Genomic DNA, 26415 nt, shown 5'->3' with positions numbered 1-26415 from the left:
ACCATGCTATTGTCGGCTTTCAAGGAAAGAGCCATCTATTTATTATGTATGCAAATATGAACTTTCTAACCTCAACTTTCTCTCCAAACTCCTCACAACATTCCCCTGATCTCCTCTCTTTCTTTTATTCCACCCCTTTTCGTTATTTATGTTTTCAACTTAGTCCATGGGACACCTTTAGTGCATGCTCCATGCATGGTGCAAATTCGTCCACACGGTGGCTTAGTTGATATTGACCTCAGGCGTGGAGACCCAGGAATTTCAAGAACGGAGGGATGGGGGATGGAGGTGCACTAAGTGAAAGTGCTGAACGGGGATGGGTGGAGAGGGGTCTGTGGGTGCTCCCCCAGGAAATTTTGAAAAATTGATCGTTGGAAACGGCATTTCCTGCGTTCTTCCCTGGCCCAACAGTTCAACCGATTCACGATGACTAAATGGGCCAAAATGGCGAATTGATGAAACGACTTGTCCAGCCAAAATCCTTAGTCAAAAGAAGAATGACCGCATTGCGGTCACAACCTACAACAAAATCTGGTAATGGACCGGGTTGGGAAAAGCACATTTATAACACTCTTAAAAGATGAACAGTGCGATTGGGAAACACACATTTAATGCGCTATTAAAAAATTAACTCGACACGTCTTATTCATGTCAGCCTCCCCACGGTTATATCAGAACGAGATGATTCATCACATGGTCACAGATTGTTTCATCCAATATATGGCTGTTAAAAAGTTACTTAACCCTTTTTTTTTTAGTAATACGCATTACATAACACTTGATTACATAACGCAACGTAACGCTTGATTACCGTGCATTCTGATGTGCCAATTGGGAAACACGCATTTAAAGCACTCTTAAAATTTGAGCAGCACGATTGGGAAACACACAAATGAAGAGTTTAAATATTAACTCGACACCTCTCATCACGTGTATCCTGTAAACACACGCTTAATTGACTCACTCATGAAGAGAACGTTGAATGGTGAACACCACTCTGTATCTGCCAGTGGAATGCATCCAATATCACAGCATATAATTCATCAATCCAAAAGGAGGAGGGGCGCATCTCCCCCCCCCCCCCCCCCGCCACTCCTGGATCCGCCTATGGACCTCACTGCCAAAAATAATCTTTTTGGTAAGAAAACATATTCTTAAAATAAGAATGGTTTTCTTGAATTGAAAGGTTTTCTACCCACAATAAAAATGTTTCATGGTTTTCTTGGTTCAAGAAAACTTTTCTTATTTTAAGAAAATGTTTTCTTACCAAGAAGATTATTTTGACAATGTTGCGTCTGTGCTTTCAAACCCATTCCATGGCACGTGCAGGCAGACAGCAATGCTTGTACGAGATACATGTCTAAGTACAGTACATGTATTGAATCCAGTGTAACATTTATGTCCTGCATGCATTTAAAAGCTGCACTTTTGGTTTGTTGCAAGATAATTTCTCGGGAAAACCACATTTCCAAGCTGACCTCCAAAGCCAGTCGCCGTCTGGGCATACTTCATCGTGCGAAGTCCTTCCTTGGCACACCTGAGCTCCTCACCACATACAAGGCTTTCATCCGCAGCTCAATGGAATACTGTTCTCCCCTCTGGGCTGGTGCTCCTGCCTCACACCGAGCTCGTCTTCACGCTGTTGAAACCAAAGCTTTCAGAATCATTGGAATTTCCCGCGATGAAGCTGATTGAGAGGGCCTTTCTCTCTTTCACCGCAGGCAGGTTGGTGGTCTTTCTGTCTTCTGCCGACTCCTCTCCGGCCTAGCTCCCCCTGCTCTGTGTGTGTTCTGCCCCCCAAATTTTCCTGCAGGTCGCACAAGATCTGCCAGCAACCCTCTTATGGTGAAACTGCCAAAATCAAGACTCTCTGCTCACCTTCACTCTTTTATTCTTCTTTTCTCCCGCCTCTGGAACAAACTCCCTCACTCTCTTAAATCCCTCTCCTTCCTCCAGGTCTTTAAAACAGCTGTTCACCACCATCTCTTATCTTCCCCCATCGAAAACCTTGATCTTTTCTACCCCCGTTAAATCTCCCCAAATCCACCTTTCAATCTAAAACTTATTTCCTGAAATTCCTAGTAGTGTCAATTTGTTTTATACGGTGTATATATCTTCTTCCTCTTTCGTATGCAGCACAGAACTGTAGGTAGCATCATTGACTGAGGGTGCGGTCGTGCCGCTGATGCAGTGCCCCTACTTCCAGTACACTGGTACTCATTTTTCCGACCTCGGAAGGATGACAGGCTGAGTCAACCCCACCTTGTGTTATTTCAATATATACTGTATACTTTTTTAAAGGCTCTTCTGGCTGATCTCGACTTAATAATGCCTTCTAGGGTTTGACCGGTTCACTCTCGGGAGGAGCTTCTGCTCCACGCTGATGAGGGCCAACAAGCCCGAAACACATGTCCGTGGATTTTGGTCAAAACAAATGAATGATTTGGTCAAAGGTCACGTTTGCATAAAATCGTCAAGTTTTCATCCAATTTGTGTGAAATTTTAAGAATTTGCATATTGGGTCACTGAATTGGTTCACCAATCAAAAGCTAGAAGCTGATTGTTTTGCTTTTTTTTTTTTATCAAAAGGTCATGGTTGCATAAAATCATCCATTTTCATCAAATTGACCTGAAATTGAAAGTTTTCATCTGATTGACTTGACATTTAAGCAGGATTTGCATATTTAGTCAGGTTCACTATGTTTTTTCGTTCAAAATTTTGGTAGATTAGCAAAACGATACATTTTTGGAATATTCAGAGCATGAGGAATCCAAAAATGAATGTTTACATTTGCGTAGACACCTTTGCGAAAATGACACTCAGGACAGTGATGAAGATCTGTAAAAGCATATTCCTGAACGGTATAGACCTCGTAGATCCTGTGTATAGGACTTATAGTTCAATCTGATACTACCTATAAGTTCCTATAACAACCTATAACTTCAAAGGACTTGCAATATCATGTATTATGTGATACAGTTATATCACAAATATAAAGACAATGGTTTTCAATTACCTTTGTTTGTTGCTTTTCTATAATCCTGAGCACTATTTTGAGGCCTTTATTGGATTCCTTGACCCAGAAAACATAGGATTAGCATATTTAATTAAGTCTCTAGGTTGACTAGAAGCCGAGATCGCGCAAAATATGTATTTTATGGCGGCCATTTTGAAAATCCAAAATGGCGGCCATGCAGGTGTCTGTGCAAATGCCAACATTGATTTTCAGATTCTCCATGCTCTGAAGATTCCAAAAATGTACAGGTTTGCTAATCCCAAAATTTTGAAAGAAATTATATTTGTTAACATAGTGAACCTGACTAATTGGGTCACTGACGCCTATCGCTTTTGAGGTCAAAATATCAAGGTCGCCTAAAATCGTCACTTTTTTTTTTTTAATCTCTTTTTGTCATGCGTAGTATACAGAAGAAGAAGTCTGAATACAAGGTGGACGTGGATGGGCTTTGCACTTTTCAGATGTTTTCTAGTTTAATTTTTGATTTGCAAAAATAGGTTGGGAGTCAAGTTTCCTGCATCTTCTAGTTTTACTTTATTATCGCAAAGTGGTGTTTATTCCACGCTTATCTTAAGATACAGACAGACCGCAAAGGTTTTGTGGCGAGATATGGAAAAAAACGTTTTCCACTGCTGTTTATATGAACAAACACCTGTTTTATATTCTGGCACCACAAATGTCCAAGACATCACAAATAAACTAATTTCTACCATCATACTTGCTTTTAGCTGGGGGTCCAGGGGTAAATGGCTCTGAAAGGTAGACTTTAGTGCATCACGGTTGTTGAAGGTTGTCGTCGGGTTTCATCGGAATTGCATGTGTAGTTTCTGAGAAAAACGCAAATACCTATTTTGGGGGGCAACCTCCCCCCCTCCCCCCCCCTCAATATACTCCCTTAGGGCCCGATATTTTAAATGGTGTGAACAAACTTCGGTACATCATGGGTGATGAAGGTTGTGGTGAAGTTTCATTGAAATTTTGTGTGTAGTTTCAGAGGAAAAAGCAAATTCCTATTTTTGGGGGTCAAACCTGAATCCACTTTGACCCCCGGGAGACCACCTTAAACCCGGATTTGTTTTAATGCCGTGAACAAACTTTAGTCACAACACAACAAATATTATTTGTGCCAAGTTTGGTCGCAATCCCATCTGCGGTTTCGGAGAAGTTTCAAGTGTTTACGGACGGACGTACGATGCGCCATCCTACAAATAAGCTTCCCAGAACTACATTCCAGGTGAGCTAACCAGAAGTTCATGATAATTCATTATAATGTTCCCATCGCCATTGTGCGACTGGTGTAAGCATAACTAGTCCTGTATAATAGAAGTCAATGAAACTTCTCCATTCAGAGGAATCCTCAATATTTGATGATAAAGCCGGTGGATCCTCCTGCCAGCACTGGTCGCAGACAGATATTGAAGATCTCACGATGTCTTTTGTGAGGAGTAGTGAAGTTATTGCGCCCCCACCACCCCCACACAGGATACAAATACTGTACCTGCATTTTCGTTAGAACGTCAGACCTAGCCAGCCAGTTCGTGAAAGACTTGGATAAAAAATGTTCCTCGGCCGACCCCACAAGGTCAGAATAATTGTAGTAGTAGTAGTAGTAGTATTAGAAGTAGTAATAGTATTAGTAGTATTAGTAGTAGTATTAGTACTATTAGAAGTAGTAGTAGTAGTAGTATTAATATTAGTAGTATTAGTCGTAGTAGTAGTAGTAATAGTAGTATTAGTATTAGAAGTAGTAGTATTATTAGTAATAGTAGTATTAGAAGTAGTAGTAGTCGTAGTAGTCGTAGTAGTATTAGTAGTAGTAGTCGAAGTAGTAGTAGTCGTAGTAGTAGTCGTAGTAGGAGTCGTAGTAGTAGTAGTCGTAGTAGTAATAGTAGTAGTAGTAGTAGTAGTAGTAGTAGCAGTCGTAGTAGTCGTAGTAGTAGTCGTAGTCGTAGTAGTAGTAGTAGTAGTAGTCATAGTAGTAGTAGTCGTAGTAGTCGTAGTAGTATTAGTTGTATTAGTAGTAGTCGTAGTAGTAGTAGTCGTAGTAGTATTAGTAGTAGTTGTATTAGTAGTAGTTGTATTAGTAGTAGTCGTAGTAGTCGTAGTAGTATTAGTAGTAGTTGTATTAGTAGTAGTCGTAGTAATACTAGTAGTAGTAGTAGTAGTCATAGTAGTAGTATTAGTAGTATTAGAAGTAGTAGTAGTAGTCGTAGTAGTAGTAAGAGTCGTAGTCGTCGTAGTAGTCGTAGTAGTAGTAGTAGTAGTAGTGCTTTTGTTGGAAAGGTTACAGAGATTTGCGTTCAGAGCTCATGCAAGCTCAGGCAAACATATGTTCCCAGTTTAATGTCGCTCAATTCCTCATCTCTGCAAGTCCATGGTTTGAACTACAGTCGACAAGATAGAGCATTTTGAAGAGAAAGCACTACCAAGACAGATAAGGGGAAGGTAAAAGAACGCCAAAGAACACCAAAAAAAAGAACGCCAAAGAACACCAAAAAGAATGCCAAATAACACATTTATACAAATAAGAGCAAAATATCTTGTGGGGAGACCGTACAAAGTGCATCATTTATAGTCCAGGTTTCCTTAAACTTTTGAACAGTGTTACTATATTCTGCCGCCTTGTACTCCGAAATAATGCGTGAGCGTATTAAGCCCTTCAGACATACAGAACTGTGTTCCACCACATCTTTCTCAATTTTTGCCTTCCTGGTTTTATATATTGCCATTTTTGCACAGGCTAAAATAAAGTTAACAAGGAGATCTCGTGACTTGCTTAGTTTCTTTACCGGGTGCCCGATGATAAAAAGGGTTGGAGAGAAGTGAAGCCAGAAGCGCAAGAGAAGATTTTTCATCAGTAAGAACACTGGTTCAAGACGGTGGCATTGAAGGTATATGTGAAATATAGTTTCCCTTTCACCACAAAAGCAGCAATCCTCTGAGACGTTAGTGAAGTGCCGCATCATAGATCCAGAGCTCAGTGCACCATGTAGCAACCTCCAACTTAAGTCTGCCATCATTCTTGGCGTTGGGTAGGGATAGAGTGAATCCCAACGTGGATGAACAGTCGAAGGAAGTGGAAGAATCTCACGCCAGGGAGTATCCAGTCGGGTTGCAAGAGCTATACACAAAGAATTAAGTTAAGCACCCCCCCCCCCCCGTTTTTTTACAACCTCGCACATTACAAGTTTGTTGTCGTCAAAACAGTGTAATATACCCATGATATTGCTATATTTTCTGGAGAAGTGATATTATGGTCACATAAAAACATAACAATCATGCCGTTTTCAATATTTTATTCTGAATAATTTAAGGTGAAATTTTTTGGGAATTTTAGGCATATTTTCACCTCAATTTAAGTATGGAGCTATAGGTCCATCACGGACAGTGTGGATGACGTTTATGTTTTCTAACGTACAGTCATTGTTCTGAGAGGACCTCTAGCGATCTTTGCGTCAATAACGTGTGTAGGACCCACGTGATCAGATCACTGACTCAACCCTACGTCTCATAGACCCTGTAAGCCGTCGTATGCGTTGCTGTGGCAGGTTGTTCCATTCCCAATCATTATTTGATCTCACATACCTTACAATATATGCCAATGTATACATATACACAAAGAATATATATTAGGGGGTGCTTACCTTAATTCGTTGTGTAGGGGTGCTTAACTTAATTCTTTGTGTATATATAATGGAGCGAGTGGATCACTAGCAGGTATATATTTTTCCTTGATAGCCCACAGAACGACATTTCCACTGTGCCAGGGGTCTTACTCATATTGTTTGCAGGTATTGGCTGAGAGAGCTCGCAACATCGTGGTCGGATTTTAAAATCCATGGAGTTACCGATGGACATCTGTCCAGATCCATCACCCTCTTTGGGATTCTCTAGATATTCCAGACAATCGGGAGGCAAGGAGCTTTTGACCTCTTCAAGTATCCTGGAGGGGATCCTGATTGTCCTCAGGCCCATTTTCGCTGCGAGCTCCTTGGGTAAAAGCGTTCTCTTACCATCGTTCAGAAGGTCTCCCACTGTGGATATGCTACCAGCTAAGAGGCTCCTTCTTACTGAAAAGGAAGCCAGAGTTGGGCCCTGTAGAAGAGGGTTGAGAATGAGCGGTTCTTCTAACAGGTCCTTGCCTGGATAAGGAACTGTTCTTTGTACGTCGACTACATTCCAAGCCTTCAGCATTTCTTGATAAAAAGGAGGCAATGTAGCACTAGACAGGCTCCGAGATGTAATGATGAAAAGATTCATTTTGTACCCAAGATTGAGCACTTTGCTGAAGAAGTATGATGCCAGTGAGCACCATTGCGGTGCAGGGTTCACATGTAGGTAACGTTGTATGGTCTTCAGCCTGGATGCGTGGTAGTGGCTTCGAAGGCAGGGAAAAGACTGTCCATCTTCTGGAAAAGGCAAGCTCAGAATGCCCAGGGAAACCCAGTGTTTACCATTCCAAAAGTAGTCCAGTAGCTTCCTCTGCATCTTAACCAGAAACTCCTCTGGAGTGCTTATGCAAGAGAGCCTGAATACTAACTTCGGAATTATAAACTGTTTAATAAGGAGTGTTTTTCCCCTCAGAGACAGGACTTTTAGTAGTCCACTCCAGTCTCTCAACTTTGCTTCGATCTTGTCCCCTAAAGTGTTCCAGTTAATGAGTGGTGAGGACCCATGGGAAGTGGATAAGTGCACCCCCAAATATTTGAGCTCATTGCGACTCCAGGTCAATTTCTGAAAAAGTGTTGGTAACTCCTTTACCTGCATTTGTCCAATTAGAAGCCCCGAGCTTTTCCTCCAATTGATTGTAGCAGACGATGCTGCTGAATAGACCTGCTGACAATCATAAACTATTTGCATATCCCTTGCATTACTGGCAAACACGAGAACATCATCTGCATATGCAGAAAGTTTGAGGTTGACCGTGTTGTGTGGCACCACAATGCCAGTTAGCCTTCTTCTCATCAAACAAAGGAAGGGTTCGATACATAGGGAATATAATTGGCCGGACAGGGGACATCCTTGTCTTATTCCTCTCTCAAATGGAAAGGGCGCGAGCAAGAAACCGTCGACTTTGACTAGGCATTCTGCCGACATGTACAACGTCTGAATCATGCCTACAAATCTCCTCCCCAACCCAAATGTTAGCAAGGTTTCAAACAGATACTCATGGTTCATCTGGTCAAAGGCTTTCTCCTGATCCAAGGAAAGAAATCCGACTTGAGTCCGAGTCATGTCCGCATACTGTATCAGGTCTCTGACAAGGGATATGTTGTCATGTATTGTCCTGCCTGGAATGGCATAAGATTGGTCCGGGCTGACTAATTTTGTCAGGACTGGTCCGAGACGGAGTGACAACATTTTAGCCATGACCTTATAATCCACACACAGCAGAGACACAGGGCGGTAATTCTTCAAGTCTCTCAAGTCACCCTCCTTGGGAATCAAGACCAGCATCGCTCGACGCCAAGAAAGGGGCATTATACCTGTATCACATGCTTCCTGAGCTACGCTTAGGTAATCAGGTCCAACCAAGTCCCATACTTTTGTATAGAATTCACATGATAAGCCATCCATGCCAGGGGCTTTATCTCTTGATAGGCTGTGCAGGGCTGTTTTCAATTCTTCCAGAGATAATGGAGTCTCCAGCTGCTCCCGGTCTTCTACAGAGGCTTCAGGAAGACTACTCCACAAAGTGCCACCTGCACCTGCATCTGTGCTCTTACCCGAATACAGCTGAGCGTAAAAGGCTCTAATTCGTTTTTGAACACCCTCAGAGCCATTGAGCAAGAGACCATCTTCTGCGAGAACACTCGCTATAGCCCTGAATTGACCTTTGCGTTTTTCCACCCCTTTGAGATAATTCAGGACATATTCATCCTCAGAAATAAACTGCAAACGAGAGCGCACATATGCCCCTCGTGCCTTCACACGACTACATGCTTTAAGGGTGCTCTTTTTTTCTTGGTATGCCTGCAGTTCAGTAGAGGTAAGTGTGGCCAGGTGCTTCTCAAGGTGCAGCAGTTCCTCTTCCAGTCTTTTGATCCCTAACCCAAGTGTTTTGCTCGATCCATACGAGTATTCCTGACACAGCAATTTCAATCGTACCTTGCCTACATCCCACCAGAATCCAAGTGAGCAAAAATCTCCTTTTTTATTCCTCCAGGCTTGCCAAAAATTCAAAAAGATTGACAAAAAGGCTTCATCCTGACTTAAAGCATTGTTCAGATGCCACAAGCCAGGGCCTCGCCTTGTTTCCGCCAGGGAAAACTTAATCCAGGCCAAGTTGTGATCTGTGAAATGGGCAACTTTTATGCCGGTGTCACTGACACTCTTACACCAACGGTGAGACACGTAAATTCTATCGAGCCGGGATTGTGATATATGACCACCTCTGATACTTGTATACGTGAATGTTCTGTCTGTGGGGTGTTGTATGTGCCAAGTATCCCTCAAGTTTAACAGTGTTATGGTTTGTTGTAATATTCTTACAGAGGGATTATGCGGCTCCTGACCTATTCGATCAAGGGAGGGGTTTAGAGTGCAATTAAAGTCTCCTCCAAGAATTACACACTCTTCACCAGGCAAGGTGAGCATGAATCTCTGCAACCAGTTGAAGAAAATCCCCCTTGCAACTCCTACACAAGGTGCATAAATGTTGACGAAATTGACAACAAATTCTTCAAACTTTGCTTTTATATGTAGCAACCGCCCCACACTGGCTTCCTTTACGACAAGTATTTCAGGTTTCCTCTTTGGTGAAAAGAGGGTAGCCACTCCACAAGATGTGTCCGTTAGGTGACTGAAAAAGGCCAAGCCTTCCCATTGGTTTTCCCATCGGGATGCAGCCTCTGGGGTCGTGTGGGTTTCCTGCAAAAAGGTTACTTCAAGTTTTTCCTTCACACAGAATGACAATACCTGGTGCACACGGAATGCATCCTTACAGCCATTGACATTCAATGATCCTATTCGTAAGTTTGATGTCATTATTGTATTGAGAGTTTTGTTTCTGTGAAATTCATCCTCCTAAACGAATTTATATTCAGGCCCGTAACTCAACAACTTTGCTAGAAACTTCCTGACTCGGGCTTGTTCGGCCGAGCCTGAAGTCCTTGTTTTATGTCCCTCTCTCCTTAGTGCATACAAGGAATGCACTAGCAAGTCATAATCTTTCCACCGTTTCAGCGCATTTTCCACTTTCTTCCTGCTATGCAAGCTTTGTTCTAGGAACTCGAGTATCTCCTGGCTGGGAATGCAGGATTGGCGTCCTGCCGGTAGGTCTGTCTCTAAACCAGTCAGTGACCCTTGATAGTCTTCCCCATCACCAATACTTTCCTCATCATCGCTGTCTGGAGGTTCAAGATCCTTCTCCTTTGGTGTACTTGTACAATGTGTCAAGTCTTCTGCCATGTCGTCTCTCAAGGCTGACTTGGCATAATCTTCTGGCGCAGAGGAACGCTCCTTTCGCTCTGATGCGGCGGACGTTGCTACACCTGTGGGAATGGATGCCTCCTCCTCAGTTGGTATAGGAGATCCAACCTTTTGGGGTCGTAAAATAGAGATGTGCTCAACTATTCCCCTTTCTGCGCCAACAGTGAGTGAAGTGACATCACCTGAGATGTCGGTCAGTGCCAGCAACTTTATTGATGCTTGTGTGTCTGGTTCCCTCTCTCTGTCTGTCCCTCCGATGAATGCTACTTCAGAATCCTTTGAAACTTCGGTGTTAATCCTTCGGTTCAGAACTGCTCTTGTAGATGTTTCAATCCCTGGTTTATTTTGAAGCTTCGTTGCAGTTGTTATTATTGGATGCATTTTCTCAGGAGCCAACATCACAGTATCGTTTGGCCCTGTCAAGTCAGATACCTCTAGGTTGTTTGTCCTTTCCGTGCTGGGTTTACTACCTGACGGTCTCCCTTCCTGTTCATTCTTCAAACTGTCTTTGGGTGGATCTGAGAGAGAAGACTCTCCATATCCTGTCGTTTGATGAATAGTTTCCTCTTCTTCTTCTTCTTCCATTTCTTCAGATTGGGTTACCACTCTTTTCTCCTTCAGAATACTAGGCTTTACAAATCCCTTTGACACATTACTTCCCGTGTCATCCTCAATTGTACCAGGGTGTTCCGTGGTCCCATCCTCTGCGGGTTCTGATTTCCTCTTCTGTGCTCTCTTTGCCTTCCCTGCTCCCACTGCCTGCCATTGATTTATGGCAGCAGAAGAGTTGGGATGAGAAGCTGGTATAGAACTTTCTTGAGGGTCCACTGCCCTCGAGCACAAAGGAGCATCCGCCTCTCTTAGGTTACCTACAGTGACGCTGGGATCCTCTCGAGGCTGATCTGGACGTTGAGGAGCTGCAACCTCTTTAATGATGGTGGGGCAGTCTGCTCTCCTGTGATCCTTCGCTTTGCATACAAAACAACGGCGTTCGTTTGTCATATAAAACACCCTGTAATTCTTTCCGTCAAAAGGAATAACAAACGACCCCTCACATTCAGCCTCCTTTCCCAATTCAATGGATACTTGTCTTTTAAAAGACCAGACATGTTGTAGGGAGGGCTCATGACAGCCCAAAGACACAGGCTTGATGGGTGATCTCAACACTCCCAGTCGTTCCAGGAAAGGCACCACGACATTGTCAGGCACGTAAGGAGGTATATTAGATATAATTATCCTTGTACCAAGACTTGAGAGCGGCTCGACTTGTACAAAGAGTCCTCCCACACTAATCCCTTTCTCAATGGCTTTGTTTGCTGCAGCCTCTGAGTTTAGAAAGAACACAGCTTGTCCATACATTTTCGAGGCTGCAACTATCGTTGCTGGATCAACCACACTAGCGAGTGCGTTTACATAGGCCTCGATTTGGGTGATTTGTCCCAACTCGCATTTCACCCCGTGCTTCCTTGTTAACGCCTTAAACGGGTGGGCAGGGCGGTTCCCACCTGCACCAGAGGTAGTAGCGGCCATCCTTGCCCATGTACCATCCAGAGGCATGTTTACTATTAACGGTATATTTCCCGTCAAATGAAAATGGAAAAAAAAAATATCAATGAGCTCGTTCGCGAGCTTCTGCTTATTTTACTTTTAGCACGACCGTACCGGTATGCTAATGATTTGCTCAAAAGGATAAACAAACACGCGTTGAGCAAATAACTTATCGGCTTAATCGCCAAAACTATGCAAATTTAGCACAGAAAGTCAAGAGTCATTAAGTAAAAACAAGGAAGTCAAACAGTTTGTGATACGCCACAAATCGGGCGCGGCAAATCTAGTCCCACACGGGTGCGGCCGCACGCCGCGGCTAGGCCCGAACACAAAGGGCTAATAACTCAAACGGGACGTTGTAGCGGCTGCCGCTGGGGTTTCACAATCGCCTTGCACCTATCAAGGACGCGGAGCGATCACCATGCCGGGCTCGTCCAGGACGCCCGGGCAGGCCCGCGCTCAACTTGCCAGGCCTCGGTCGGGACGCCCGGGCATGCCCGGGCATGCCCGGGCAGGCTCGCCCTCAACTTGCCAGGCCGCAGCCAGGACGCTGGGCCACGCCCCCTGGCGCCGGGCCTGGGCAAACCCCCTGGGTTAATAGATATATATTGCTGACCGATAAACGGGTTTTCAGAGTGCCTGAGTGTTTGATTTCAATAAAGCAACTCAGATGAATTCCAGCTTTTTGTCGCGTCCATTCTTCTGATCGACGTGGGAGCCCCAGCTCCTTCATTGGTGACCTATCGACATGGACACGGCAGTCGCCCTTAAACTGCCTACCTTCTGGGAGGCTCACGCGGCGGTTTGGTTCGCACAGGCGGAGTTCCTGTTCGCCCTGCGAGGCATCACGGCCGACGACACCCGCTTCCACCATGTGGTAGCTGCGCTCGGGTCGGCTACAGCGGCCCGCGCCCTGAGCCTCCTCGAAAGCCCGCCAGCCGCTGACAAATACGGCGCGATTAAAAAGCTTCTCCTCGATGCTTTCGCCCTCCCATCGGCGGAACGCGCACGGCGCCTGCTCGAACTGCCTGAGCTCGGCGACACGCGCCCTTCCGAGCGAATGGACTACATGCTTTCACTGCTCGGCGAGCACTCTCCGGCATTCCTGTTCCGGGAGCTGTTCCTCCGTCAGCTGCCTAACCCGGTACGCCTCGCCCTGGCAAGCACGACGATCACAGATCCCCGGGCCCTTGCCAGAGAAGCCGACAAGATCTCCGCTGCAGGACGGCGCATCGCAGCGGCGACATGGGACCCACCGCCGTCCGACGCAACAACCATGGCGCCCGAGCACCCGGCACGGTCGACGGCCGAACTGCCGACGCAATTGGCGGCCGCTCTACCGTGCCGACCACCTCCACCCGACCAAGCGTGGTGTTACTATCATGCCAGGTTCGGACAAAAGGCCCGGACATGCCGACCCCCGTGCACCTTCGGCAGGCCGGGAAACGGCCGGGCCGGCGTTCATTACCAGCCATGAGCGCCGGCCATACGGGCAACTTACTGTTCATCATGGATAAAGCGTCCGGACGGCGCTTCCTGTGCGACACCGGCGCCCAACTGAGCGTCATACCCGCCTCTGACCAGGACAGGCAATCCGCGGTTTGCGGCCCCTCCTTAGTTGCGGCCAACGGATCGACTATCCGCACCTTCGGCCCGCGCAACGTCACCCTCTGCTTCGGCGGCCAACGCTTTGCTTGGACGTTTGTAACCGCCAACGTGCCCGTGGCTCTGCTAGGCGCCGACTTCCTCTGCGCACACGGACTGCTGGTGGACGTCCAACGGCGTCGTTTAATCAACGCTGAAACCTTCAGCTCCCTGGTATGCACATTGAGCAGCTCCGCGCCGACCGAGCTGGCATGCACCGTCCCGTCGGCGAACGAGTTTGCTCGCCTGCTCACGGAGTTCCCGGCCCTCACGCGGCCGACGTTTTCGGCCGTCGCAGTACGGCATGGGATCGAGCACCACATACCAACCACGGGCCCGCCGGTCTACGCCAGGGCCCGCCGCCTCGACCCAGCCAAGCTCGCCGTAGCGAAGGCCGAATTCGACGCGTTGGAGCACCTCGGCATCGTGCGGCGCTCCGATAGCGCGTGGGCCTCGCCACTGCACATCGTGCCAAAGCCGGGGGGTGGATGGCGCCCGTGTGGCGACTACCGCCATCTGAATGACGCTACCACCCCCGACAGGTACCCGATCCCGCATATCCAAGACTTCTCCGCCCGTCTGGCGGGACGGGTCATTTTTTCGAAAATTGATCTCATACGGGGATATCACCAGGTACCTGTCAGGGCGGCCGACGTCCCTAAAACGGCAGTCATCACGCCGTTCGGCTTATTCGAATTCTTGCGGATGCCGTTTGGTCTCAAGAACGCGGCTCAGGCGTTCCAGCGCTTGATGGACGGCGTGCTGCGTGACCTGCCGTTCCTTTTCGTTTACCTGGACGACATCCTCGTCGCCAGCACGTCCCGGGCCGAGCACCTCCTCCACCTCCGAACACTGTTCGAGCGCCTCAGCGAGCACGGCCTCATCGTCAACCCGGCCAAATGCCACTTCGGCACGACGGCCGTTGATTTTTTGGGCCACCACATCACCAAGAACGGGGCCGTGCCGCTGCCAACCAAGGTCGAGGCCATCACCACGTTCCCGCGTCCCCGCACCATAAAGGCCCTGCAGGAATTCCTGGGAATGGTGAATTTTTATCACCGCTTCGTGCCCCGCGCTGCTCACCTCATGCGGCCCCTCTACGACGCCCTCCGGGGCAAGCCGGCCAAGCACGACATCGCCTGGTCCGCAGCAATGGATGCGGCCTTCCAACGCTCAAAGCGGGCCCTCGCCGACGCAACACTGCTCGCTCACCCGGTGCTCAACGCTCCCATCGCCCTCACCACGGATGCCTCCGACTACGCGGTGGGCGCCGTACATGAGCAATGGGTGAACGGGGTTTGGCAGCCACTCGCTTTTTTCAGCCGGCAGCTCCGGCCGAACGAGCTCAAATACAGCACGTTTGACCGGGAGCTCCTCGGTCTACACCTGGCCGTCCGCCATTTCCGCCACCTCCTGGAGGGCCGACCTTTCACGGCGTTCGTCGACCACAAGCCGTTGATTTACGCCATGGCCAAGGTCACGGAGCCATGGTCGGCCCGCCAACAGCGCCACCTCTCCGCCGTGTCGGAGTTTACCACGGACATCCGGCACGTCGCCGGCAAAAACAACGCCGTGGCCGACTGTCTTTCCCGGGCCAGCGCGAACGCGGTCCACCTGGGCGTGGATTTTGCGCTTATGGCGGCGGACCAAACCACCGACTCCACGGTGCAAGCCCTCCGGGCGGCGGACACGGGCCTCCGCCTGGCCGACATCCCCTGCGCGGACACTGTCCTGCTCTGCGACGTCTCCCAAGGCCAGCCTCGCCCCATCGTGCCCGTCACCTGGCAACGCCGCATCTTCGCCTCCCTCCACGGCCTTTCCCACCCGGGCCGGAAAGCTTCCCAGAAGCTGGTGTCGGCGCGTTTCGTCTGGCACGGCCTTCGTCGGGACGTCCGCGATTGGACCAGCGCCTGTACGGCCTGCCAACGGGCCAAGGTCCACCGACACACCCAGGCCCCGCTGGCACCTTTCACCGTGCCCGAACGACGTTTCGACCACGTCAACGTGGATCTGGTGGGCCCCCTCCCCCCGTCACGGGGGTTCACACACCTGCTCACCATGGTGGACAGGACCACCAGGTGGCCGGAGGCCGTTCCCCTCGTCTCCACCACCACCGCCGACGTGGCGCAGGCTTTCATCGCCACCTGGGTCGCCCGCTTCGGCGCACCGGCGGACATCTCGTCAGACCGCGGACCCACAGTTCACCTCCGAGCTGTGGGGCGCGGTCGCCCGCAACCTGGGGGTCAAGCTCCACCGTACTACGGCCTACCACCCCCAAGCAAACGGGTTGTGCGAGCGATTCCACCGCTCCATGAAGGCCGCGCTCATGGCCGGCCTTCAAGACGGCGGTTGGGCCGACCGGCTGCCGTGGGTCCTTTTGGGCCTTCGCACGGCCCCCAAGGAGGACCTCCAGGCATCCACCGCCGAGCTGGTCTATGGCCAGGTGCTACGCGTCCCGGGCGAATTCGTGCCCGACGCTACCAGTCCCTGGTCCGCAGCTCACCAGCGCTTGGACCTCCAGGAGGCCGCCCGACGGTTTGCCCCCGTGCCGACATCCCACCACGGTGACTCCCAGTCCTACGTCCCCCCAGCACTCCGCACAGCGGAGTATGTTTTTGTGCGTCACGACGCACATCGGTGGCCACTCCAGCCGCCGTACGACGGGCCCTTCCGGGTGCTACGACGGGACGACAAGTCGTTCGTCATCGACATCGGCGGCAGGTCGGACCGGATTACAGTGGACCGCCTCAAGCCGGCGCACGTGGACGTCGACCACCCACCACGGGTGGCCCTTCCGCCGCGGCGAGGCCGCCCCCCGTCCACGGGGCCCCCCACTCGACCGCCCACCACCTCACCGGACCCCCTCCCACGACCCGCCAGGGGTCGCTTCGGCCGGGTCATCAGGACCCCCCTCAAGTTGACCCTGCCGGTGCAAGTCGATTCTGGGGGGACGTGTGTAGCGGCTGCCGCTGGGGTTTCACAATCGCCTTGCACCTATCAAGGACGCGGAGCGATCACCATGCCGGGCTCGTCCAGGACGCCCGGGCAGGCCCGCGCTCAACTTGCCAGGCCTCGGTCGGGACGCCCGGGCATGCCCGGGCATGCCCGGGCAGGCTCGCCCTCAACTTGCCAGGCCGCAGCCAGGACGCTGGGCCACGCCCCCTGGCGCCGGGCCTGGGCAAACCCCCTGGGTTAATAGATATATATTGCTGACCGATAAACGGGTTTTCAGAGTGCCTGAGTGTTTGATTTCAATAAAGCAACTCAGATGAATTCCAGCTTTTTGTCGCGTCCATTCTTCTGATCGACGTGGGAGCCCCAGCTCCTTCAACGTCAAAGTAAAGTAACAAAATGAACCAACTCGGTTCAAATAACCCAAATAAACCAAAAATACAAACGAAAACGGAAGAGGGTGAGATGGAAATGTCGAAAATAGCACGGCTCGAGGAGCAGCAAAATGGCGTGGCGTGGCGTAGTAGTAGTAGTAGTAGTATTAGAAGAAGTAGTAGTAGTAGTAGTAGTAGTAGTAGTAGTAGTAGTAGTATTAGTAGTAGTAGTAGTAGTAGTAGTAGTAGTGTTAGAAGAAGTAGTAGTAGTAGTAGTAGTCGTAGTAATACTAGTAATAGTAGTAGTAGTAGTCATAGTAGTAGTATTAGAAGTAGTAGTAGTAGTAGTAGTAGTAGTAGTATTACCTGTAATCCTCAAGATGTATCAAAACATCCTGGAAAAGTCCACCTTTCCACGAAGGTTGCATTTTGTAGTAAAAATAGTGTAACAATTATGACATCACCGATTAGGACATGTTCACTGGAGTTTCATGAATTACAATTGTTTCCACGTCGTGGTCACGCATTCTAACACTAACACAATAACACAGTAACACTAACAGCCCATAATTTACACATTTGTATTGAAAAACTGATTTCGCAAATTCAATCCCAAACCAAAGACACGATGGTTTGCTCGAAGACGCAGCATTACAATTAATCACAAGTTAAAATAAACTTACAATAACCACGATATTTGTTAGCAAATACAACAAAAACTTCAAACCTGAGACCACGTGAAGGAACAGTCGGAGACTTGGAGTGGAAACGAAGATAGAACGTTACTCTACCTGCCCTGTGTCACGTGTGTGTGACGTAGAGGGGCGTGGTTTGTCCCGGCACTTTGGAAACGTTCCCTCTGCTCTTTGACGTTATCAGCAAGATATTGGATGCGAGGTGACCTGGATGCGAGGTGACCTGGATGCGAGGTGACTTGGATGCGAGTAGAAGAATGAACAGCTTACCTTTTAGCCTTCCGAGTTGCCAGTTCTAGAAAAGAAAATAACATTGATTATAACTCTCAAATTGCAAATTTATACTGAAATCTCGTGTAGCCACTGTCAACTGGAAAATTTTATATTAAAAAAAAACAAGTAATACTTAAAATAACCATTTATCAACTGTGTTAAGTGAAGGAATTTTAACGAATGCTAACGAGATATTGGTCGAAAATGGCTAAAGGAACAGTCTTATCAGGGACTCAACATAATATCGATAACTCCACATCAGCAACCACAAGTAGTTTGTTTATCATGAAACTCAATGTGATGCCAACCAAAGAGATTCCTTGGACTGCATCATGCTACACCATTGGTTGGAACTGTGGGTCATCTGCTTCCATTACTCCCTGGTATTCCAGACTGCGATTGTAAAGTGGAAAAGGTTGTTGCTTCAGCCTCCGCTTGTAGAGAAGATTGTTGAGGAAGCAAGGTATTTGGAAAGACCCAAGAGGGAGCTTTGTGACTTTTGTGAATGTTTTCATGTACCAAAGTTTCATCATCTTTTCAGGTATCAAAGTTTCATCATCTTTTCAGGTATCAAAGTTTCATCATCTTTTCAGGTACCAATGTTTCATAATATTTTCAGGAACCAAAGTTTCATCATCTTTTCAGGTACCAAAGTTTCATCATCTTTTCAGGTACCAATGTTTCATAATCCTTTCAGGTGTAGTGGCTACCGCTGGGTTTTCACAATCGCCTTGCACCTATCAAGGACGCGGCGCGATCACCATGCCGGGCTCGTCCAGGACGCCCGGGCAGGCCCGCGCTCAACTTGCCAGGCCTCGGTCGGGACGCCCGGGCATGCCCGGGCAGGCTCGCCCTCAACTTGCCAGGCCGCAGCCAGGACGCTGGGCCACGCCCCCTTTCGCCTTTCCTGGGCAAACGCTCCGGGATAATATGTATATATATTGCTGCCCGATAAACGGGCTTTTCAGAGTGCCTGAGTGTTTGGTTTGAATAAAGCAACTCGTATGAATTCCAGCTTTTTGTCGCGTCCATTCTTCCGATCGACGTGGGAGCCGTAGCTCCTTCATTGGTGACCTACCGACATGGACACGGCAGTCGCCCTTAAACTGCCTACCTTCTGGGAGGCTCACGCGGCGGTTTGGTTCGCACAGGCGGATTCCCTGTTCGCCCTGCGAGGCATCACGGCCGACGACACCCGCTTCCACCATGTGGTAGCAGCGCTCGGTTCGGCCACCGTTGCCCGCGCCCTGAGCCTCCTCGAGAGCCCGCCAGCCGCTGACAAATACGGCGCGATTAAGAAGCTCTCCTCGACGCTTTCGCCCTCCCATCGGCGGAACACGCACGGCGCCTGCTCGACCTGCCCGAGCTCGGCGACACGCGCCCTTCCGAGCGAATGGACTACATGCTTTCACTGCTCGGCGAGCACTCTCCGCCATTCCTGTTCCGGGAGCTGTTCCTCCGTCAGCTGCCTAACCCGGTACGCCTCGCCCTGGCAAGCACGACGATCACAGATCACCGGGCCCTTGCCAGAGAAGCCGACAAGATCTCCGCCGCAGGTCAGCGCATCGCAGCGGCGACATGGGACCCACCGCCGTCCGACGCAACACCCATGGCGCCCGAGCACCCGGCACGGTCGACGACCGAACTGCCGACGCAATTGGCGGCCGCTACACCGAGCCGACCACCTCCAGCACGACGACCGGGGCCTCCACCTGACCAAGCGTGGTGTTACTATCATGCCAGGTTCGGACAGAAGGCCCGGACATGCCGACCCCCGTGCACCTTCGGCAGGCCGGGAAACGGCCGGGCCGGCGTTCATTACCAGCCATGAGCGCCGGCCACACAGGCAACTTACTGTTCATCACGGATAAAGCGTCCGGACGGCGCTTCCTGTGCGACACCGGCGCCCAACTGAGCGTTGAAGGAGCTGGGGCTCCCACGTCGATCGGAAGAATGGACGCAACAAAAAGCTGGAATTCATCCGAGTTGCTTTATTCAAACCAAACACTCAGGCACTCTGAAAAGTCCGTTTATCGGGCATCAATATATATACATATTGTTACAGATCGCGGATTAAGATGTTAGTTACCGAGCGGTTTGGTATTGCCGCGACTGTTACAGGATCCCTGACTCACCCGATTCACCCAGAACTTTGGCCGTATCGCACCACAGCTGCTCAATGAGGGAAAAGACAAAAACGACGCAATGCAAGAGGAAAAGGAATAAAACGAGAAGACGTACAGACGAGTAATGGGGTTTATTATTTACACACACAAGCAAAAAGGAGCAATCAAGTTTTATTTACAAAACATAAGACGCAGGTGACACAGTGCAAATTTTAGCTTACCTACAGACTTAATTAAATACCCAGGGACAGAACAAACAAAACAAACTCATGTATACAAGAAGGATGGAATGGATTGAATGTTGGAAGGAGGAATGGGAAGGTTCAGCTGGGGGCAGATGGTTCGGGCTTGATCCCGCACGGGACGTCGGCTGGACCTCGACGGCCACCGATGCCACCGCTATTTGGTCCCCGCGGGGTAACGGGTTGAAGCTGCCTGGTGGATTCAACGCTGCCTCTCTGGCTCAGCTCAGGGCGCGTCTGCCGTCTCTGGCGCAACTGCTGGTAATGGCCCTTGGCACCTTCTCTCTCTTGGCCCTGGTGTCTCCTCACCATTGACAACTCAACGCGACCAACACAAGCACTGACCCCTCGACGCCACCACTTCTCACCACCGACTTCTTACCACCGCAACCAACGCAACCACTGACCCTCCTCTGGCAACCGACTCAGACCAACTCAGACCAACTCTCTACTCACTTCCGTTTGCGCCTTTTATAGCGCCTCCAGCGATTACGCCGCCGGCGTTTTGGACACGCCCATCGGGGTGCTCACCTCGGCCCTGGTTGGTCGCGCGACCCTCGGGCTCCGCCCTGGATGACGACGGGCGGGCACGCCCCTCCTCCCCTCTGACGAGGTGGAGACACGCCTTTCTTCTCCGACTCAAGCACATGGTCAATGGCGGTTATTGGAGGGGAGGTGATTGGGAATCGAGGGCTCAGCAATGACGAGAGGGGATGTAATATGGAAATGGAGGTTTTGGGGATGGGAAGGAAAGGGAGATTTTGGGGATGGGAAGGAAAGGGGATCTATTCTCTTTCACTGGTGCAATGGAGTATTTCAATTAATGGAAGACACAGCCTTACACTAATACACATAATAAGGATATAACTGTCAAAAAAGATATATCGTGTCCTGCATGTATGTTTTATGGACTAACTACGGGAACGCCCTTTGACCTTTATACAACCACAAACGGAGGGAGGAGGGGTGATATTTTACAACAACCTTTTACAACAACATTTTACCACAACAATAAAATAAAAAAAACATTCTCATATCCACAACACTGCACCCTCCTCCCCTTAGGCACGTCCCGGGCCTATAACTTTTACCTTAGTGTGGCACATAGGTGTAGTTCCCTCTACTTTTAACCTGACCCTGAGTGCGACAGTTTTAAAACATAAATAAATGTGTCCCGCTGCTCCATTGCACCCTGCCTAACAGACACGCCCACAGTTAACCGAATTGCGGAATGGTCTTCAAACTATACACTGACGGTGGGAAGCATTATTTACAATGACGCTATTTTTATTTACAAAACTAACCCAGGACCTGTGATTGTTCTTTCTGGGGGGGAGACAGTCTGCTCTGCATCGACGCACCATTAAAGCACCCAAAAACGCACCAATACACACCCAAGCACCAATCGGTGCAGTCACCATAGTTCATCAGTGTTCCATAAAAATAAAATCAACAACCCCTAACCCTGCAGGTGATCTCTTGCTCTTCGGCTCCCTCTGCTGGTTATTATTATTTTCCTGGTGTTGTCATCTTCCCTTGCTGGCGGCCTATTTGCAATAAAAGAATGCACCTAACGTGTCCGTTTTTATTTTATTTATGGCCCACAGGGGCCGACTACTGTGGTTCACCTGTGGGGCATCGGTGCCCTGTGACCAAGGTCCGCCAGCAAGATTTCAGGCCCTCATGGCCGGTTCCAGCAGAGGGGCCATGCCCCAACCCATGGGGTCCATAAGTGGTGCTCGGCCACAGGCATGTGGTCCATAATGTGGTGCATCGATGCAGACAGCTGGTTCTGGGAATTTCGGGCGCACAATGGCCGACCCACGCACGCTCCCCTCGGCACCCAATGGCGCACAGGTCATGTGGGAGACAAAAGGGGAAAGACAATTGAGTGAGGGGTAAGGTCACAAGGGTACACATCAATAAGGCAATGCAAGGCGAAATGCGTACGGAGGGCGAAGTGAGAAAGCTCGTCCCTACCGTACGTCACCCCCCTGTCACCTACCCTACCCTTGCCCTTACCCCATATGTACAAAAATCTACACATTTACAAATTCGTCACTACTGTCACGTCTTCCCCATATTTCCCCTATACCAAATTCGTCTCCACAATCCCTCTACTTCAAAATTTGCCATCACCAACTTCATCATCAATCCTCATAAGGAGGCAGAGATGGAACATCAAAGCACAATGTCACACCCACGTCATGATGCGTCTCACATTCCAAAACATTTGCATCAAAAATAATTAAACATGGCATGGTGCGGAGTACCTGTCACCTCAGGTGAGTGGATGCAGATGGTGCGAGGAGACTTCATCCTAACTACTTTCTAAATGACATTAACACACTTTACACTACCCGGGGTCTTTCCCTGCCAATCCATTGGCCAACTTACACTACGGGTTCTAAAAACCAATTCCCATTGTCCAAACTGTGGTGCTTCTCAATTTGGGGTCTCACTCCCCCGATTCATCTCCCGGTGCCTTCGCACAATTTCTGGGCTGCGACGTGTAGCTCTCCCAGCAGGTCTACCCACCTGCACACCTCCACCACTGCAGTTGCCACCCGAGCTTACCTAGCTCCTCACCCTAACCTAACTAACTGGGGCAGGCCCTCTCCTGGCTCTGTCACCCCCTGGTGCCCTCTGGCACTGGGCTACCCGGGTCCGTCCTCCGGATCCTCGGGCCCCATCCACACCCCTGGCTCCCAGAGCCCACCTGCGGCCTCACCTGGCTGACATCCTCACAGTGGTGGAGTGCCCAAACCAACTACACACACTAACAGGCTACACGCCCAGCCATTTCCACAACACTAATGCACCCATCCAAATACCATTCTTTCACCTCGCACCACAGATGCCAATATCCAACCACAATTTACCTATACCCTCTACCTAACACTTACACTACCCGCCCCGGGTATCCGTGATGGGGGTCCACTCTTCCCCCATTCACACCTTCGCACCATCCACTCCACTCCACAATTTCCACCATACTCACTCCACGACCATCCATTCCTATACTCCATACCATTTATTCCATACACCTGTCCTTCATTCACCTGTCGTTGCACACCTGTGCAATCCTACCTGGTGCCACCTGCACCCTCCTCCTCTTCCTGGACCATTTGGTCAACACAACACGCAATCACCACTACTCCCTCATACACTGCTCCATTCACCTGTTCAGTTGCACACCTGTGCAATCACACCTGTTCAATTCTCACCTGTTCAATCTTCACACACACGGCATCATCTCAGCTAACTACTCCCTTCTGAAACTTGCGCTTCCCAGTCGTCCCTTTAAACTATTGCGCTCCCACGTCATTATCAACCACACTAAACTACCTGCGTCCCCACTACAGGTATCAGTCACTATCTAAACCTTAATGTTACCTACTGTCATCTTCGCTAGATCCCTATCAATATAACCAAGCCCTCCCTGGCTCGTTTTCACTGCCATCAACCCCATAAACTATAGCGCATTTGCCCCACTCGTGAGGGATGACAGAGTTGCCATCCCACCACATCGGGGCATCTCTCACTACCATCCCCCCAGTCCTCTGACGCTACGAGCCCCCGTCGCAAGAGGTACTGGGTCCTGCCTCGGCATCTAGAGCCGAGGCGATCCATGAGGGCGCCTGCTCGCCGGCATAAGGTCTTATCCGGTCGGCATGGACGATCCGAGGGGGGGTCCGTGGCCCCATTTTGATCTTAATGACCACGTCACAGATTTGCGACAGGACGACTCCTGGGCCTTGCCAGGGGGAGGTGAGTTTTGGGCACCTTCCCTTCCGCCTCCGGGGATTAAAGAACCAAATCTTCATCCCCGGAGCGTATTGACTCCCCTGGCTCCGGTCGTCGTACCTGCGCTTCATCTTGGCTCCCGCCAGATGGAGCTGGCGGCGGGCGAAGGCATGGACCCGCTCCATGCCTTCCTCCAGGTGACGTGCGTAACCCTCCCTCGGCGGTGTATCCGTGGTGTCTGGCACGGGACCGCATAGCAAGTCGGCGGGAGCCCGTAACTCCCGCCCATACATAAGCAACGCTGGACTGCATGCGGTGGCCCCGTGCTGGCTAGTTCGGTAGGCCATCAACAGGTACGGGAGATGTTCGTCCCAGTCATCCTGACGGGTGGTGGTGAACAATGCCAGTTGTTGTATCAATGTTCTGTTGAACCGTTCCACCATCCCGTCAGATTGTGGCCGCAAGGGCGTGGTTCTTGTTTTCCGAATTGACAGGAGTCTGCACACATCTTTTAGTAATTGGCTCTCAAAATTTCGTCCCTGATCGGTGTGCAGCTCCTGTGGAATCCCGTGCCGACATACAAATCCTTCTACGAAGGCCTGTGCTACCACCCCTGCTTCTTGGTTGGGGAGGGCATAGGCCTCCGGCCACTTGGTGAAATAGTCCATTACAACGAGGATATACTTATTACCTTGGCGGGTGCGGGGCAGCGGTCCTAGAATATCCATAGCCACCCGCTCAAGGGGGCCCCCCACCTGATGTAATTGAAGGGGGGCCCTCATCCTCCGTGCTGGTCCCTTTTTGGCAGAACAGGCGTCGCATCCCCGACACCAGTCCTGTATGTCGCGCCCCATATTCACCCAATAGAACCTCCGGCGGACCCGAGGATATTGGACGTACGGGCCTGGTGAAACATCAGATCCACACCGGTGAGGCCCGGCCTATTCGTCAGGCCGCCCGACGGCTCCCTTGGAGCAAGAGGGCGGAAGCTGACGAGCAGGTTGAAAAAATGCTCGACACAGGTGTGATCGAGCCCTCGGGAAGTCCTTGGATGTCACCTGTTGTGCTGGTCAAAAAGAAGGATGGGACCACGCGTTTCTGCGTGGACTATCGCCAGCTAAACAACGTGACACTCAAGGACTCATATCCCCTGCCAAGAATTGATGACACCCTCGATGCCGTTGCGGGCTCAAATTGGTTCTCGACTTTGGACCTCAAGAGTGGGTATTGGCAGGTGGAAATGGATAGGGCAGGGAAGGAGAAAACGGCATTTTCCACAGGTAAGGGACTGTATCAGTTTACTGTGATGCCGTTTGGTTTGTGTAACGCCCCCGCCACCTTTGAAAGATTGATGGAGCATGTACTAGGCGGCATGCCATGGCAATCATGCCTGGTGTACCTGGATGACGTCCTAGTACATGCCAAAACGTTCCCCCAGGCAGTAGCTAATTTGGACCAGGTGTTCGGGTGCCTCAGACAGGCAGGGTTGAAGCTGAACCCGAGTAAGTGCACTTTGTTTGCAAGAGAGGTGGCCTATCTAGGTCACGTGATCGGCCGCGAGGGGGTAAAAACGGACCCAGACAAAATTAAAGCGGTAGAGGAGTGGCCCGCACCACGTACCATCAAGGAGGTGCGGGGATTTTTGGGACTCTGCTCCTACTACCGGCGCTTTGTGGCGAAATTTGCGGAGTTGGCCCGTCCCCTCCACCGGCTTACGGAGAAGGGGACGCGATTTAATTGGACACGGGAGTGCCACGAGGCCTTCCAAAAATTGAAGGGGTGTCTAACATCCGCACCCCTTCTAGCTTACCCCACTAGTGATGGGGCATTTACCCTGGACACGGATGCGAGCCAGGAAGGATTGGGCACAGTTTTGGCTCAGACACAGGAGGGCGTGGAGAGAGTGATTGGTTACTATAGTCGGGCCTTAAGTAGGCCCGAGTGAAATTATTGCGTCACTCGCAAAGAGTTATTGGCCATGCTGGCTGCCATGAACCATTTCCACCCATACCTGTACGGGCGGAAATTTTTGGTTAGAACTGACCATTCCTCCTTGCAATGGCTCCTTCGGTTCAAGGAACCGGAGGGCCAAATTGCAAGGTGGTTGGAAAAGTTGCAGCAGTACGATTTTGATGTGGCCCATAGGGCCAGGAAGGCCCATGGTAATGCGGACGCACTCTCTCGGCGTCCTTGTCTGGGGGAAAACTGTAAATTTTGTGCGAGACACGAGGAGAGGGAGCAATTGGGCGATTCTGCCCCGATTCCCGTCGTCCGGGCAACCCGGGTGAGAGGGCCAATTTTGCCACTAACCGCGGACGAGGAATTTGGAGATTTGGCATGGAGCACGGCCCAGCAGGAGGATCCTG

General features: G+C 50.0%; 1 protein-coding gene across 6 annotated transcripts in view; it reads right to left on the bottom strand.

Annotated features, from left to right (window-relative positions):
• LOC144892943 (uncharacterized) overlaps positions 1 to 17782 on the bottom strand; it is a 246928-nt gene extending 229146 nt beyond the window's left edge. For 2 of the 6 annotated variants that reach the window (XM_078781715.1, XM_078781718.1), the window contains exon 1: positions 17694 to 17782. The gene's annotated coding sequence lies outside the window, so the exon portion shown is untranslated. Of the gene's footprint in view, positions 1 to 964; positions 1046 to 17693 lie in introns of those variants that run through there. The other 4 variants (XM_078781716.1, XM_078781713.1, XM_078781714.1 and 1 more) reach the window with 4 other exon arrangements.
• Positions 17783 to 26415: the final 8633 nt, after the last annotated feature.

This window comes from Myxine glutinosa, chromosome 7 (assembly GCF_964187855.1).
Source record: "Myxine glutinosa chromosome 7, kmMyxGlut1.1, whole genome shotgun sequence".
In the NCBI taxonomy this organism is placed as follows: Eukaryota; Metazoa; Chordata; class Myxini; order Myxiniformes; family Myxinidae; genus Myxine; species Myxine glutinosa.
This window is presented reverse-complemented; position numbering and strand designations above follow the sequence as displayed.